The sequence below is a fragment of the Megachile rotundata genome, chromosome 5, assembly GCF_050947335.1.
Source record: "Megachile rotundata isolate GNS110a chromosome 5, iyMegRotu1, whole genome shotgun sequence".
In the NCBI taxonomy this organism is placed as follows: Eukaryota; Metazoa; Arthropoda; class Insecta; order Hymenoptera; family Megachilidae; genus Megachile; species Megachile rotundata.
In genome coordinates this window covers 2697539-2714661 of record NC_134987.1, presented here as the reverse complement: position 1 = coordinate 2714661, position 17123 = coordinate 2697539, and the positions used below count along the sequence as shown (strand labels likewise).

At 31.4% G+C, this 17123-nt stretch overlaps 1 protein-coding gene across 13 annotated transcripts in view; it reads right to left on the bottom strand.

Moving 5' to 3' along the window:
• LOC100883744 (CUGBP Elav-like family member 1-A) overlaps window positions 1–17123 on the bottom strand; it is a 1238863-nt gene that overhangs the window by 1141065 nt on the left and 80675 nt on the right. The gene's annotated exons all lie outside the window — the stretch shown is intronic.

Below are 17123 nucleotides of genomic sequence, written 5' to 3'. Positions count from 1 at the left end.
GGTAGCCAGGTAAGGTCCAGCGGGCAGGTATATGTCCGCCGCGGTACCAGTCGTCGTAATACGGAACATACATTTCTATGGCCAATGAAACTTTTAGTCGAACGTATAAGTTTATTTATTTGACTTTTAATAATTTGAACGGAAATGTTCCTTGTTTAAATGATTCGGTATCTCTGAAAAGAGCTGGAGATTTGAGCAGTGCGCTGCTGTTCTTTCTTGGTTTTTTATACGTTGCTAAAGTGGAAGTGGGAAATTTCAGAAATTTGTATTGGTCGTCGTAATCTGAACAAGGGTAAGTATATTATTCCAAACTATACTGTTGCAGGAAAGTGGGTATAAATAAGTATATGGTAATTGTATTATTGTTTCGCTTTTTGAACATTTGTAAAATTTATTTTTTATAAGTATGAATGTTAATCCTATTAATGTTATAAACATTTTAATGAAAATATTTATCTCTAATAAGCAGGAAGAACACATAAATCGAAACAAAGTTAAACTAGCACAAAGCATAACAGATACAATTGACATGTATAAAGAATGGGCATATGCAGATATAGAAATGCAGCAAGAGGTTATATTTAATGACTTGACTTATCTCTAAATCTTGCCTATTTTTGCGAATTAAGAGAACATGGAACCACCTTCTACATAAAAACCTGCCAATATTTTTTTGATACGTGTGAACCAGAAAATACTGTTTTGCTTCTTGATTCATAGACAAGATATAGTGAGAAGTTACGACGATCAATCCCTAGGTAAGAAATAGTGTAAGAAACAGGAAATATTAAAAATGCCAAAAAATACCATACCGTTTATTCGACCATTTGACGTTAACAGGTTTCAAAGTTGAAAAAATTTTGTTCGAACAATTTCTAATCCTTTAATTTTATTGAATTTAGATACAAATTTATTCACAAAAGACAATGTAATAAAAATTGATAAAGCTAAAGTTGAATGCTTGCTTCTGAAGATTATGCTATATAGTGTGCACAATAATGAAATTCAATGAAGAAATTCATTATTAAAAGTCAAATGAATAAACGTATACCTTCGGCTAAAAGTTTCATTGGCCATAGAAACCCATGTTCCGTATAGCGACGACAGGTACCGCGGCGGATTTATACTTGTTCGCTGGACCTTCCCTGGCTACCGATGAAACAATAAACATTTGATATTGTCTAATTGTTAAAAACGTGACAAATTATCGTATAAAAATGGCTCACCCTCTTCGAAAACAGATCTCAACTCACTTGTCCGTAAAAAGTAAAAGAAAACTGTATATGTAATAATTATTGCTAAATTGCAATAAACAAAAAATTCCAAAAACACGTATCCCCTATTTTGATCTACATTTTTAGTATACAAAGCTGCAAAAGAATCGAACTGCATTTAGGGTGAAGAATTGAAAAAAAAGTGCATTTCTTTAATATATTATTTAAATAAATAATTTCTCCCGAAATTTTTGATACTAACTCAATTTTTGACTAAAAACTACACAATTTAAAAAAAATTCACCTTCCTACACTCTCTAGTTTCCGAGTTATTAAGGAAAATGTGTTTTCAACCCCGAACTTTGAAGGCTATTTTCACCTCCTCAACATGCATGTCCGCAGATATAAAAAAATACGTGTCAAATGATTTTTGAAAAGCTACCACGTATGTAAATTTCATTAAAATCCGCGTGTGACACCTTGGTGATGTCCTTTGTTAGACAGGCCTACAACGCAGCCTCATATTGCAATCACCTATATTATTAACATGATACAATTTGTAGTTTATTATTATTAGTATTGTCACTACTACTGGAATTTACCGAAGCTAAATTGTACCGTAATATACTCAGTTAAAAATAATTTCAATCTAAAGTGGACTACAGCATTTTTAAGATAAACGTCTTTCCAATACCGTCAGACAACTAAATTTCTACGACCCACATATTAGGGCATTGGAATTATTTGGCTATAGGCTTACAAATAAAAATAGTATATTTAGTTTTATCGATTGCTATCATTATCTCCATTTTTTTTTATTAAATTGACCTGGTTTTCAAAATAAACGGTTCAATTGTTTCTTGCATAAATAGAGTAAACTTGAATATTCCTAATCTGTTTTTGTGGTACATCACAGTAACCGTGAATTCCTTATTGTCCGTATTATTTCCATGATTTTCTAGGAGAAAGCCTAATTACATCGCACAAACAAGCAGACATATTACTAAAGGTGCAAGAAATAATTATTAATTCGCATTTGTTTTCAGAATAGAAATGAAATTCTGCATAGCTTGATAAAAGGTGTGGAGACGGCAATGGTCATTTATCATGACCATGTATACCGTGTATATCGGGTTTGTAACGCTGAATGGCAGACTACCGGTAATGAGTACCATTACAAGTCCACAGCTGGAACCTTTCTTATTTGCTTTCAGATACCATCAGAACTGGAGGAAAATAGTTTTGATGTAATCCTATGGTAACAAAAAGGTTTTCTTTCAGATTCACCCAATTTTTTGGAAAAAAAAACAGTTTTCAAATTTAATTGAATTAAATTTGACTTAAATCGAATTTAGATTATAGCAAAGAACTAAATTAGCTCGGTATTAAATAATATCTTCTTTAAAAAACAAAGCTTTACTGTATGTAAAATGGAAACTGTGTGATAAACACTATTATCTTTTAAGCGTCTAAATTTATTTAGTTACTATTTTCAATTTTTAAAAACTCAAAAATGTTGATTTTAATATGATTTACAAATATAATTTCCTTTTATGTTCGTAAACAATTAAGATATTTTCATTATACAAAATATTCGTTTTTTAGAACTATTGGGTGTACTAAACTTATGGCGAGCAAATTTTATACAAAAATTGAAGTAACAAATTGATTCATTTCTTTCGTTTTATTTGCTACAATATTACACCATTCTACAATTCTTGGTATTTTCTTGATATAATATACGTATTTATAAAAGAGTCATTAAGCACTTTAAAACATAATCTTTTTTAATCTATCAATTTTTTTTTCAAAAATAATTGTTTCTCTTTTTTTAGCTTGTATCCATTTCAACTTTGACGCGAAACTTAAAGAATAAATGCATTTTACATGAAAATACGTACAATTCCAAATACTTTGTTATAAATAATCCAGACCGACATATTTTGTCTGCAAACACGAAAACAAATATTTTGAATTCATTATAAAAATTATTTAAGTATGGTGTGAAAACATTTAAAATATTTGTTTGCAAACATTTATTCGATAGCATAATTCATACTACAAACAATTTTTAAAGCCTCGATTTAGGTTTTATAAATACAAATTTGTTAGTATACTTTTTAAAATGAATACATGTACAAAAAATTTAAAGTAATGATATTTACCAGAAACTGTTTTGTCTAATTTACCTACCCTAAAAACTTTTCATTACTTCACTATATGATACGTAGATGCTAGCCAATAACAAAGAACGGATATAAGCTTGGAACGAAGGCACCATATCCATAAACTTGCTAATCCTCAATATTGTTCAAAATTTCTCAACAATCTGCATATTCAGGGGAGCAGCTAGTGCAACCTTTAATCAAATTTCAATAATACCAGGTGTTATGAATTTCTTGATAGAATTAACTTACATGACAAAAATTCTTGAACAATATAATAATGTAAATTTTTTATATAAAATAACACGTGACAGTTACTAAAATACTAATGTCTTCTTACTTCTCCATAATGACCAGAGCATCATACGCTTTACGATATCAAATTACAAAATGAATTACAAAAAGGTCATTCAATCTTTCCGTTCAAATTAGGTATTGTCACAATTATGCACCGCAGTGTAGTAAAATTAATATTCATAGATTATAAAACTGTCACAAAACCGAATAACACGCATGCATAATGTAAACGTATAACAAGACAAATAGACCCGAATAGAACCACCACGAATGAAATATCGGATTTGTAGAAATGCGAAGGAATCAGATACGAAAGTACAAATGCGAAAGAAGAAAGATAGACGAAGGCAAGAAAGAAACAGCAATAGAGAAACCAAAAATGAACAACAAAGAGAAAGACCAGTTACACGTGTGTAAGAACACACGGATGGCTTCAAATGCAAGGGTGTGTGTCCCTATAGCTTGTTGCGGATTATGTAGACTCGTGTTGGAACATGTGTTCGTTATATCGCTCGGACGGAGTTAGCAACTCTTGGCTAAGGTTTCCCTTGCCCCTCTTCGCTACCTGTGAGACTACTAACGTTCACCTATACGTGAACCCGTACACCTGTGTGTGCCTTTTGTGTGCTCGTACATTGTAAATATTTCACGTTGATGTGACGTGAATTAAGCGGCTTAAGTGGATTAAGGGATAGATATCTGCTATTAGTGGTTGTATTCTTAACCGGCTCGGTACGCCATTCCTCGATGTCGTCGGATGGGAATCGATGCTGAGGGCAAATGGCCCGGTTTATAGCATGAACGTATATTCTGTTACTTGTCAATTTATAACGCATGCTCTGTTGCTAGACATTATATCAAATCTCCAATTTTTATTGCATGAATTATATTAAATACAATTTATATATATTTACTAATCTACACGAAAAAAATGGAACGCACATATGAAATTTTAATATAAAACATATTTTGTCCCATAGTGAGTGTAGAAAACAAAGAAGAAACTATAAATTCCGTATAATGATGTGGTTTATTCTGAGAAATATTTACGTAATGTGTTTAATATAAATTTTCATCATGAAATCAGTTTTGTATCATAACTCATTTTTAATGAACAGCTGAAGTTTCTGTACAATTAATGTTTTGTCCATTGTTAATTTCTTTAAATGATAAGCTCCGATTAAAGTTTTTAATCACTCGGAAATGCTTTTGTATAGCATCGCTTATACATATATTCTGTGCTATATATTAGTAAATGATGATAAAGAAGCATTAACTATTCCAATTTGTAAATTTCATTTGAACTATTAGATATTATGACAGGATGAGGTTTGTCTCTATCAAAATAAAATCAATATTTTTTCTACTCGAAAGTGTACATATAATGGTATACGTTCCCCCAAAAAATATACTATTGTTTATGTAAATATTATCTATCTTTCAGATCGTTTTCAAATTTTATATGGTAGAAAGTGTAACTAATTTTTTACACCTTTTGCAAGCATGATATTTTGAATCATTAGCATGTATAAATATCTCCAGACCACAATGTAGAAGACTGCAAAAGTTTTTTTTGTAGAAAGTTTATGGTTCAGAACCATAATTAGCAGTGAAACGAAAACTGGTTTAAAGTTTCATATACATGTAATTAATATTTGTCAAAGTCAATATCAAATGAATTATCATAAATTGTCATAAATAGCATTCGTATCGAAGAAGGAAACATCTCTTAAATCAGCAACGTGCTAATCGTATTTCTATTGAAAGTTGATTTCATAAGTATAAAAATATTTTTATAATAAAGCAATGTTGGTTCACAGAAATTCACATAATACTGTATGGCATACAATAATCATACAATGTATAAAATAGACCTACTAAAACATATTTAGAGTGTACATCCTTACATTATAATAAAACTTCTTCAGAACTTAACACATTGCATGCGGGAGTTTCTCCATTTACTTATTATCCAATAGGTTATTTGGTAATTTTTATTACACATCAGATCTTTTGATAACAATAAAAATCAAACATTTATTTACTACTTTATGTATTTGTATGTGTTCTCTAAATTAACTGCGGATTTTTATTAACTGAGGACTTTTACCTAACCTCCACATAATGTATTACATACCTGTTTGATATGTTAGATAAAATAAATTCATTTTGTCTTTTTCCATGAACTTCAAATCATTTTTTGCCTTTGATTGAACACACAGCTTTCATCTCTTTTGCAAATATCAAACAGACGTTCTTCAAAAGAGCGATTTACATTTTCTTTGTAATAACTGTAAAATTATATTTCTATAACGTCGAGCCATTTACATATTATTTCTGTTTTCAAAATCGCCCTTTAACAATTTTTGTACCTCAAAAGCTGTAATTATTATATTTATACTAATACATTTAATACTTACTATAAATATTTCTTTAAGCATTAATGTAATTAATATTTTTTCTTTCTACTAAAATAATTTCATATGTCTTCTTGTACTTATATGTGTGAACTTCGCTATGATTATTATATTCGTGTCTTTAAGACTATGGACAAGTTTTGTTACATTTATTTGTCTTGCCTTATCATTTGGTGCTGGGAAGAAATCGCCTAGGGACGTTAAGATTGCCCAGACCTGATATGGCGGGTAAAAGAACGAGGGATCGAAGAAAAGTAGCAGAATGTATCATCTTGATGTACAGTTTTATCAAATGCAAAGACCCCACAGTCCGCTTGTTATTTGGTATTAGGGCTTCGATGTTAAAGGGAATCAGAAGTGTCTGCAGATAGAGGTGAAGAGTCTCCATAGATGCATCGAGCGAATTCTTGTGCAGCGGCGTTCACCTTTGACGCCCGTGGCGCAGTCTATAATTATTGGCAGGTCAGCGAAGCCGAAGTCCGTCCGCGAAAGTTCGTTATACGACAGGCATGTCCTCCCCGTAGGCACTTCCCGTACACACAAACATATATGCGCCTGGAGACGAGGCTTCGTACGGACGTTAATTATCGACAGTTTCGCAAAACGAACTCTCGGCTGTCGCCCTATCGGCCGTATACACGCACCGACGAACGCTTTACCAGGCAGCCTTGCTGCGATGGTTAATTGCATCCAGCCCTGGTACTGCCTGACGTACGGGTACGTATATATATATTAACAAATATATACAAATATATATATGAACTGAAGGTGACACGATCGATTCGATTCACTCCTACGACGAATAATACTCAGTCGCTCCATTGACTTTCATTACTTTTTAGCTCGCGTTTATTGCTTTTAATTGCATACACACGATCTGTATTTGCTAATTTTGACAAACCTTGAACATTCCTCCTTTCCCAGAGCAGTGATGTTAATAGGATGCCTACTGTTGCGACAGCAGTAGGGATGGATAAATCGAAATAGAAAAGACAAAGAGTGTTCTGCCTAGATACAGATTTATCAGGAATACTTAGTTTACTTTGCAAATCTGAATCAGTGAACAGTTCAATGATTTGTTCGACGAACCAATTCTCTGCAGAGTTTTCGAATTAGCGATAGACGTAATATCACCGACAAATTAGTAAAACATAGGGCTGCACCGTTGAACCAATTTGAAACTGTAAGCAGCTGCTACCCGATCTACGTAACTTTAACCGTCTCAAGCTTAACTGCCGGATGTAGTAGTATTTCTTGCGGGAGTGTAACTACGCATAATTAACTGTAAAAATAAAGTAAAAATTGTAGGTCGTATTACATCTGACGTTACTGCATTAAGTTCACTTTAATATTATTTAAAATCTTTATGAAGTGATATTTGTCATGTTATCTCTGTTGATTGACATAATTTATTATATCAAAATTGACATAGTAACGACAAAATAATAATGCAAAATTTTCGAAATGAAATTATCAAAGCGAAATACTAAGCTTAACTTTTTCATAAATAAGACTGTTTCAAGAAGCAGCGCGACTAAGCACTGCGGTTTAGATTTGATGCTATACACCTTAGATGACCCTTTTTACCAGACATTAAACATTCTGGTATAGCACGTACCAGCAGCCGTTTTACAAAACAACGTTCGGAGCCGTAAAACAGTTCATTTCTCGTACCGACTGCTTTGTACTTTCGTGCTATCTGGCCAGGTATTGACGAACGGTATGTGACCAGTGGACAGAAAACCGTGTGCAATACCAGAATGTTTAATGTCTGGTAAAAAGGGTCATCTAAGGTAATTAGCTTTTCGTTAGTTCGCCTTCGCACAATTTATTGCACGGTCAAGCCTAAATGGGACAATGGGCAATCCAGGTGAATTCGAGTCTCGCAGCTATCGGCTGTCGTATAATTGATTGTTTCGAAAAATACGTGCGGACGTTTAAAGGTACCAATCAGACTCGGGGAAGTCGTTCAAACAATATGCACACTTTTGTTAAAATATTGAGCCATGGGGTGGGTAAAGGCAGAGTAGTTTTTGGAAAGAAAACTATGTTTGACCCGTGAGCATTTTCGTGAGAGCTGCCGGACAGTAACCATCGAAATGTCTCTGCAAAGGACTAACGCAGAATTTTATATTTTTTATATTTTTACGTCGAGTGCAAGAGGAACGCGAGGTAGTCGAAGAGTTCCATGAAGATGGAACGCTAAGCATACGAGACGTCGCTCGCCGTTTAGGGTAAGTAATGTTAATAGTATTTAAACGTTAATATTAAAGTATCCTTCTTCATTTATTAATACATTTCTGTATTTTATTTCAGTATGCATCGCTCCGCGGTACATCGAATTCTTCAAGAGAACGAGATGCACCCGTATAAGTTTATACGGCCGCATAATCTAAATTCTGAGGACTTTTCACAGCACCTGCAGTTTTCAACATGGATCTTGGGGAATTATTATTAATCACAGGAGCAGTCCAGGACAATATTAAAATAATCGGCACCTTTCGGACACCCTCGGAGGCATCGGGAGGGACAATACCTTTTACCAGGGATTCTCCAGAAAGTGAAAGTGAAAACAAAAGTGTTTTGAAATAAAGACAGTGCAGTGACCTGTGAGTGCTACCAGCTGTGTTATAAGGTGCCAATGTCTGCGACAGGTCAACATCGGCAGGTAAATTAGTAGAGACGTTAATACATTTGTTAGATCTCACATTGAAACCCTTTTTTATCATAAACAGAATAAGTATTTCCTATTAAAATACGTAAATTCGTTGGCCAATATTATTGTCGGAAATAAAACAAAAAAATTTCGATATTTAATGTCACATTCCTTGTCGTTAACGAATTGCAGTATTCAATAAATTCCATTTGCATACTTTGTGTCAATTACACATAACTAATTCTGATCCTCCTTCATGAGGAATGAATAAATGAACATTACTTTTAATTATTTTGTTCGTTATTTAACTGAGTTTCAATGTAAATACTTCTTATTAGACGTTAAGACAGTTCCGAGAAAAACTCAGTTGACCGCGCTCGCACTGCGGCGACCGGCTCGAAGCTTTCGCTTCTGCTTCTCGGTGCGCGTAATCCCGGCGCTCTGATTGGTCCGTGTTTTTCGTTAATAACTCAAAAACGACGCTTAAAACCCGATTTTTGCAAAGGGAAATCTTGCTTAGAATCACGTCAGCTACCCCCCATTTCAGGGACCTACACGAGTTGTGAGACACCCTGTATGTATAAATTAGCACCAATCGGGATGAAACTTTATGCAATTTGTAGAGTGTATTCATGTTAGGTGTACTCATGTCAGAAAAAGTTTTTGAACTTCAACGGCAAAGAATCAAGAACAAAATTTTCAAAAACTATTAACACTGAAATAATTGATGTATGTGATAGTAAACTACTACGCAACTAAAGGAAACCATCTTACATAGGTTTACTGATACTGTTCGGTTACACCTTCCAAAAGGTATAAAATAAAAAAGAAAAGAAAAATTAACAACTTCTCAGTGGACTAAAATATAAAAAATAATTTCTATTTTATCTATATTACTACAAATATGCAATAACAGTTTAAGATACTTATCTACTACGCTAGTTAAGTGTGTTAAAAACTGAAGCATAAATTTTATTTTCGTTACACAAATGTGCATCAATGGTTAAAAAAAGTTATTTACCCACCTAAATCACTTATTTGGATAGAAAATAAGAGAAAAGCTTGATAATTATATTGAGGATAAACTGTATCTGTTACTGTCTATATTTTCGTCTATTATTACTTGTAATATTTTCCAACTTTGTAATTAGGGAAGAAATTTTTTGTATTATTTTTCTTTTTGTGTGTTGCATAGTATTTCCTAGTAAATGTCAGAAAAATATCACTGGTCATACAGCTTCCATACGTGATGGTGGGATCGAAATATCTTTCTATTGTTGAAAAAAATGGTTCAGCAATACATCACAGTTTGTACTTATATTAAAAAAAAAGAGAAATGGACTATACTGTTTCACAATTATTTAAATTACCAATTAACATTTTACGTAAAAAGAGGAATTTTGGAAAAAGTGGTTAATATTTTTGTTTGCAACTTTCTAATAGCTTAAACAAACGAGGGAACTATAACCACTAATAGATCTACTTGAAAGAAGTAATTTTTGCGTTAAAGCTTGTTACCTATCTCTTGCGGGTTGCTAGTAAACAAAATCAAGTACTAGAAGTATTATTTATTTATTATTATTTTGTTTATTTACAGTTATTGAACTAGGTGTTTAAATGAACTCTTTCGAATTTAAGTTCCGAACAAAAATATATAAGTACACATATATTCTGTATATATTCTCAAAGTTATATAAGTTTTTTAACCGACTTCGAAAAAGGAGGAGGTTACTCAACTCGATCAGTATTTTTTTTTTTTTTTTTTATGTATGTTCACTGATTACGCCTAGCTGGGTGGACCGATCGGAACGAAACCTTTTGCGTCTAGTAGGTTCTGACACCCCATTGGTACCATTATCAAATAATTTTTAATTTTTTAATTGTAAAGTATTGTTATTGCAAAACAACCGACAACTTTTGAAATAAACTTTTCTTGATTTTAGTGCGCTTTTAATATCTTATCACGAACATGATTCCCAACAATTTTGTTCATATACAAATTTCGCGGAAAGCTTTAGTTTTCGAGATATTAGCAAAAAATTGTTGTTAAATTTTGAAATCAACTTCGAACGATTTCTACGTCCTTCTAATACGTTATTAGCGGCATGATTCTGAACGAGTTTTTCCTTATGCATAATTGACGGAAAACTTTAGTTTTCGTGATATTAGTGAAAAACTATTGTTATTAATATTAGTGGAACGCACGGGAAAGACAAGAAAGGGCAATTGCAATGCACTGTACCAAAACACTAACTAAGCTTTACCGCTTTGACACGCGACTTATGCAGCAAGATGAGTTCACGTTGACGTTGGTGTATTATTCCCATTGCTTGGTACAGTCTTCGTATCGTTCTAAAAATGCATCAATTTGATTTGTTAGAAAATATGTTGCGCAGGATCTGCTATTATTTTACGGATACTTTGACCCTTGCGCAGTCCTAAACCGAAAGAGATACACATGCGCAGTAAATTTTTGCAAAGAAAGTTAACAAAGAACAAATGGATGAAGCACCCTCAATCATGATGTAATTAGTTTGTACTTGTCCCTGAAAAAGTGTCCCTTATTTTTTTTTGCATGTTCACCGGTTTTTTCCTAGGTGGGTGGTACGATCGGAACAAAGCCTTTTGCATCTTGAAGAGTCTGACTCCCCATTGGTACCATTACCAAAAATTTTTTCATATTTTAGTTGCAAAGGATTATTGTTGCAAAAAAAATTGAAAAACGAATATCCATGTTGTCTTTTACTTAATTATGTTCATGGCATTTACGCAGACAAAAAAAAAGCCCGGAACAACTGTCTCACAGTATCCTACACAATTCTTCCCATTCCACTAAAAAGCGTGAAATAAAATAATTTTAAGAAAAAAAATACGCCGACTTCGAAATGCACTAAAAAGTATAATATAATTTCTATTTCCTAACGAAGTAATTTCTATTTCATTCAATCATACAATTACGTAACAGATATGAATGAAACCTTTATACTCGTTAGATAGTATATTAAATACATTTCAACCTTTTCGGAGGCGGCGCAAAATAAGATTTTCTTGAACATGTCAACCTTTGGACAGCCGAACATAGGAAAAGCTTGTATAGCTATTTTTTTTTTCTGTACATATAACTCGACAGCACGCCGCGAAGTAGGTGTTAGTGCATATAGAATGTAACTATGGTCTATCTAGATTCATAGAGGAAAGACTCTAGTGATATAAAATTGCACTGCCCTAAAAATAATTGCATTATTATATAACTACCTATTACACCGTAATTATACATGACCTTTCTGTTAATACAACCGTTATAAATAAATAATAAAACAATAAATCGAACACACAAATTTAATAGTTTAACAATAGTGATTACAATACAGTTATAAAACTTGATTGGTTCTGCTAATTGATTTTTTGGAGATTTCACAGATAAAATCAGTGATTAATTTATTTTATCGATTCCATTTGTTCAGATGTAAAATATACATCGATTCAGTAAGAAAAAGGATCTGTAAAAATCGCGGAGTATAACAGCAAATATAACTGGGTTTCGTATTTCATATCATTTCTTCTACCTTTAATATTCTACTAACCACTTACATAATCAGTTACGTTAAGTACAGTACATGGATTTTCCCTATCAGCCTTATTTACTCTACGAATGCAAACTGGATTTAAGGGGTAACGCCACTCTAGAAGTCAGAAAAAAAGGTGATTTTCGGGAATTATTAAAGTAATAATCGTACAAGTTATAAAGTCAGAATAAAAAAGGCCTTATTATATATGTTTTGAAGATGGTTTGTAAATTTTTAGAAACAATTTGGATTAATAATGGCGGCTGCAGGTGCTGGCAAGCAACAACACCATTTTTTGAAAGGGCTTTATGGCCGGACTGTTTTTTCATTAACGCATGGTCCTAAATCAAAAAATCCAAAAATTTCTCATATTATGTACCAAAATCTATGGAACATCGTACGGAAATTAAAAAATATTAATAATTGTTAATTTAGTGTAGATATGAACAAAAAGTTTCGAAAAACGGCAGAAAATTAGGCATTAAATTGTTAATAAAAAGTTAAGTAGTTAATTAATCAAAAAATCCGTACGATGTTCACTGCATTATACTATTTTACACCTCTCCACGAAATTTCAAGTCGATTAGTTAAAAACTTTTCGAGTTATTTGTCCGGCCAGTTCAAATAAAGTGATTTCGAGAAAAACGCGTTTAAAGTTTTGATTGCCATTCAGCATAAGAAATTTGTTATATAACTTTAATCAGCGATGCCTGCACCATACATTTGGCCTTCTATATTAACATCCTCCATGTCCTCTTCCTTCTTATTGAATCTAAGATTCAATCTCGACATTTTTGAAGCTTCATTCAAAGATTGTTCTGAAAACTCTACGCATCGGGCGTCGGTTTGTAGGCAAAAATTGTAAAAAAATTCGTTTGCGACCTGCCCCTCACCTAAAACTTTTTTCTCATATTCTATACATAATAAAGCATCATTTAAGCAAAAAAAAAAATTTTCGACTTTTTCAAAATTCTAGAGTGGCGTTACCCCTTAAGAGGATAAACTACCAAAACCAGTTACCGCGTTTTTGGAATATTGCATTTTTATTTTTTCATTAAATCTCTTTAAAAAACAGACAAATTTTATAACCTTTCTTCGAGTTTTCATTTAGGCTTAAAATACTGTACTATTTGAAAGAATGTAATGAATTGTTACTTTTGTGAGTTTACTTCGATGAAACATTTTGCTATAAAACCTTATTACAATTATTGCACTTATATAAAAAATTTAAACTAAAAAATGCTAAAAAAGCAAGGAATTTTATACAAACGAATTGTTATATACAGTACTGGTTTATGGTTTTAGGTGTAAACAGTCAATAAGATTTTCGGTAATAAGATTTGGAAGTACTTTTGTATATATTTCTTATAACCGCTTTTATTTATTTCTAGAATGTTTAGCGTGAATAATAATATAATAAATCTGTAAGATTTATTGCATCTGTAAGATATTGGATCTGTAAAATATCGATGCTTCTGTACGCTTGGAAAGTATGCACTTCAAACATGTTTTTTTGTCTTATAAGATCTGTTTTTTGCAACTTACATACAGCTACATCATTCTATCATCAAGGAAATCTGATTGACAAATATTCATAATTATTATACAAAAATAAACATGGATAATAAATGGGCACAATGTAACTCACAGATATGAATTTTCCAACACAGTTGAACGCACGGAAGTCGAAAGTAACGGAAGGTCAAGAAATGTTGATAATTGTGTAGGGCAATTGTTTAGAAAATCCGGAGAAATTGAAGAAAGCATTTCGGAAATTAAAATTTACGAACAGAAAAAATAAACAATAATAAAATTACGCCGAAAAATGAATACCTATGATAAATATTGATTGGTATTTAACGAAAGTGACAACAAGAATAAAATCCATACAAATTCATGTATTGCTAAGTAACAATGGTTACGCATGTAATAATTTGGAAATGACAGAAACATTTGTGAATCACCGAGGAGTCTTGGAATCATTTCCTCGGGAAATTAGAGATGAAGAGGAATAGGAGATTCGCCGTCGTTTGAAATACGAGGTTCAAATAGCGTCTATCCAGGAACCATTTCAGTTTTCTACTGAAAGCAATTACCAGAATGCTAACAATAAAAAAAGTATCTTCTTCTTGATTTAATCAGTAGTGATATATTAAAACAGTGTTAAGAAAGTGGTATAAGATTTTTAATTCAATCCTGTGTTGAAAGAACTTTTCAATATCAAGCAATTCAAATCATATTAATTTTAAAGACCGAAAAACTGTGAAGCGCTAAATTCATACCGCTCGATGAATCTTCTTTCAGAAATGTTAGTAATCGAATAAACACTGTCATAGCAGAAAACCAGTGTGTACCGGGACATCAATTTGGATTTAGGTGCAAACACGGTATAATTCGGCAAATACAACGTATATTCAGATAAATAAATCAAGCGTGTGAACAAAGAAAATATTGTTTATGAGCATCAATTCATATCTCAAAAGCACTTTATTAGTAAACAGATAAAGTATTCAAATGCTATCTGTGAAATAGATTAATTATAATGAAATAGTAAAAATTATTATATTATTTATTAAGTCAACAGTAACGCAAGGAAGTGTGCTGAGCTTTCACTTGAGATTCAAAAAAATTCTTTTGTCATTTTTAACTATTGAAATACACTTTAAGTTACTTTCGTTCAAGTCGTTTCTTCTCACAAACTTTAATGAAATAAGAAGTTAATTAATGTTTAGAAGATATAAAGCGTCGAATTTTTTTATATTTAACAATTCTATAAATAAACAAATTGTGAAAAATTTGATATGCGCTCAGAACAACATTTGTTTTAGGATGATCTATATGTAACGTCATAAAGCTTCAACATTATAGGTTTTCACAGTCACTAATCACAAAAGACATCTAAATATTTGCACGAACAGTTATAAAAATAGAAAATTAAATATTATAAAGTCACATAAATTCTTCAGAATGCCGAAGAAAAAGAAAAAAAGAAAAAATTATGCACAAAACGATATTTGTTCAGGAATAAAAATCTTTAAAACAGGCACTTCGTTAAAAGTTGCCGCTTGAAAAGTTTCATGAAAAAAAGCATTGTTATCAATTAAATGAATTTATTGTATATGAAATACTTTCATTTCGCAAAATATTATGATCTTAATAGTTTGCTTATTAACTGATGAAAGCAATTACATTAAACATATTTAACATTTATATTAAATATTACAGTAATAATAAATGAATAGGATGTGCTGAAAACATTGTTTAATTGCTGGGTCATATGAAAATTCTCTGATTTTAATTAATTTAAAATGTTTTCTTTCATAAATGTAAATTCTTATTATTTTATCGGAACGTAAACATTTTTCTGGTTTGAATAAATGTATTAAGTTATAATTTTATATTGTTTAAATATAAAAGAAATTTCAATTATCCATCTGTTTTCTTAATCACTGTTTGACCACTGGGACATCTACCTTACATCATTCCAATAAACTTGCCGACCGATTACTTGAAGAAACGTTAGAAATTTACACAGACTCAAATAATTAAAACCAACAAACATATAAATTAAATTCTAATGCTCTGCAGGCTTTCTAGTTATTGTATAAATTGACAACAATAGACGTGAGCTAATGGACACAATATCTACTATTGATTCACTGTTATCTTCTATGATATAACATATGGTAAGATATACTTATTATAGTGCTATATTAAATATAATATACTATATACTATGCACATTTTGCTTATAGTTTTCCAATATGTCATACATGCATAATCAATCTTATACTAATTATTAATTTATGTGCATTAATCATTTCGATATTAATTTGCTTACTATTGTTACCCTTGTTTAGCGAAATTGACACAAGCTATTAGACCCTGACAATCTGTCAATATGCTAAGATACGTCAGAATATGTCATTTCCAAGCACAGCAGTATGATTACTACATTAGCAGCAGAAATGTCTATTCCAGCATGTTTGTTTATCGAAACTCTAATAGGTAAACCTAAATAGAAAATATTCTATCTTTAGACAATCTTTCTATTTTGAAATAATGTATCTATCAATTTTACCAAATAATGATGATAGAAAATAACAATATATAAATATTTTGTTACAAAAGATTTAAAGAAAAATGATATAATATTGCACTTTTGTAGCATTTCGAGAAGACACAACGAAAGTTCCAATTACGAAACATAAAATATATTTCCAGTTATTTTAATAGACAAAAAACAAGAATTTCATAATATATAATCTTATGTAATATACATATAAGTAGCAGAATATAATAAAGGGTTCTTTGTGATGTAGATTTTTGTAATTTAAATATTATTAAAAAACTGTGATATGATTACCGTAGTAAAATTTTTAAGAGAAAAACCTTCATATATTACCAAAATTGTACATAAAGATATGGTTTAGTATTTGGGAAAAATGTTCAATCATTTACTTCGTCTTTCTCAAATTTTCTAACAATAATCGAAACCCCAACACACTACCGACTCACACAACATATGACTCTATGCCAAAATTTTACAGATTTCGAAATACAGCATTTTTTTAATGAATTAATGGAAATTTTTCTTTTACTACTATTTGCAGTTACGTGGAATACTTGTTTAATAATCTAGACTTTTATACTTGCAACTTCATAATATACTTTGAACTGTTTTGTTTAAAACTTTTCATGATAAAAGTTTTCGAAACGTCAACTCATTGTAAGGTTTTCTTTAACTTTTCTAACAATGGACCACTCTTTTGATGAATTTAATAATACCTCTTTAACGAGATCTGTTT